The following is a 1,171-nucleotide window of genomic DNA, read 5'->3' as shown; positions in this document are numbered from 1 at the left end:
ATAAATTGTGTGTTTTTTGAACAAAATTGAATGTATCTGCAAATTCAAATTCACCCCATAGATTCACATGTCTGTCTGTGTGTGTGTGTGTGTGTGTGTGTGAGAGAGAGAGGGGGGGGGGGAAGGGATTGGGGCAAGAGTGAAATAGCACTTTGAAAGCTTGTGTTTTCAAATAAACCTGTTGGACTATAGCCTGGTGTTATGTGATTTCTGAACCTGTCCGCCCCTGTCTAACACCGGCACCTCCACATCATGGCAGTTCAAGAAGACAGCTCACCGCCACCTTCTGAAAAGCAATTAGGGATGGACAATAATGTTTGTTTCGGTCGCAATGCCCACATACAACAAAAGTATCTGGCTAATACCTATATGTAACCCTCACAGGAAACAATTGATCTCAACTTATAAGTAGGAGTTATGAAAAAGGAAAAGAAAATTGGAGACCACATGTCTCAAGTAGGAAGCAATACCATTCCAATCAAGAACTGCAGATGCTGGAGACAGAGACAACACAGTGTGGAGCTGGAGGAACATCAGCAGGCCAGGCAGCATCAGAGGGGCAGGAAAGTTGACGTTTTGCGTCAGGACCCTTCTTCAGAAATGAATTTCAATTATTAAATTATTCCAATTATTAAAGCTTTACCAACAAAAGTGGCAATAAAATGTGTGGTGATTGTAGAAAAATGAATGGATTACCTCAAAGCTAAAGTTATAAACACACTTGGTAGAATTGTTACCATGTGATTCTGTGCCATTTCTGTCAATGTTCAGGAGACACATCAACAATAGGGAGAAAAGAAGGATCACGAGAAGGGGGAGTGAAGCTTGGATTGCGAAGAGCAACGCAAATAATGTGCTGTTCTCAAGTTTGAATATAATCTGAGCCAGTTGTTTAGTCTTTTTCTCTTGAACATTAACTTTTCTCTCCACGGCAGAGAGCTAAGATTTTACCTCCACTGAATCAAAGGCAAGCGAAGTGTGTTGAACCTCTTTCATGTTCAGTTCTTCAAGTATTGCTTGAATAGTCTGCTACAGTTTCTATTGTTTGTTTGATGCCTGAATGATTCCATGGATGGTAACCAGTGCATGATTAGGCCATGCTGGTCCATCGGCAAGTGCTGGTCCACCATGCCAACAATATAGAGCATCTACAATGTCCAGGTAGATTAAT

Source organism: Rhincodon typus, chromosome 29 (genome assembly GCF_021869965.1).
Source record: "Rhincodon typus isolate 14 chromosome 29, sRhiTyp1.1, whole genome shotgun sequence".
NCBI classification, from domain to species: domain Eukaryota; kingdom Metazoa; phylum Chordata; class Chondrichthyes; order Orectolobiformes; family Rhincodontidae; genus Rhincodon; species Rhincodon typus.
The sequence above is the reverse complement of the archived record's forward strand: the minus strand, read 5'-3'. Positions refer to the sequence as shown.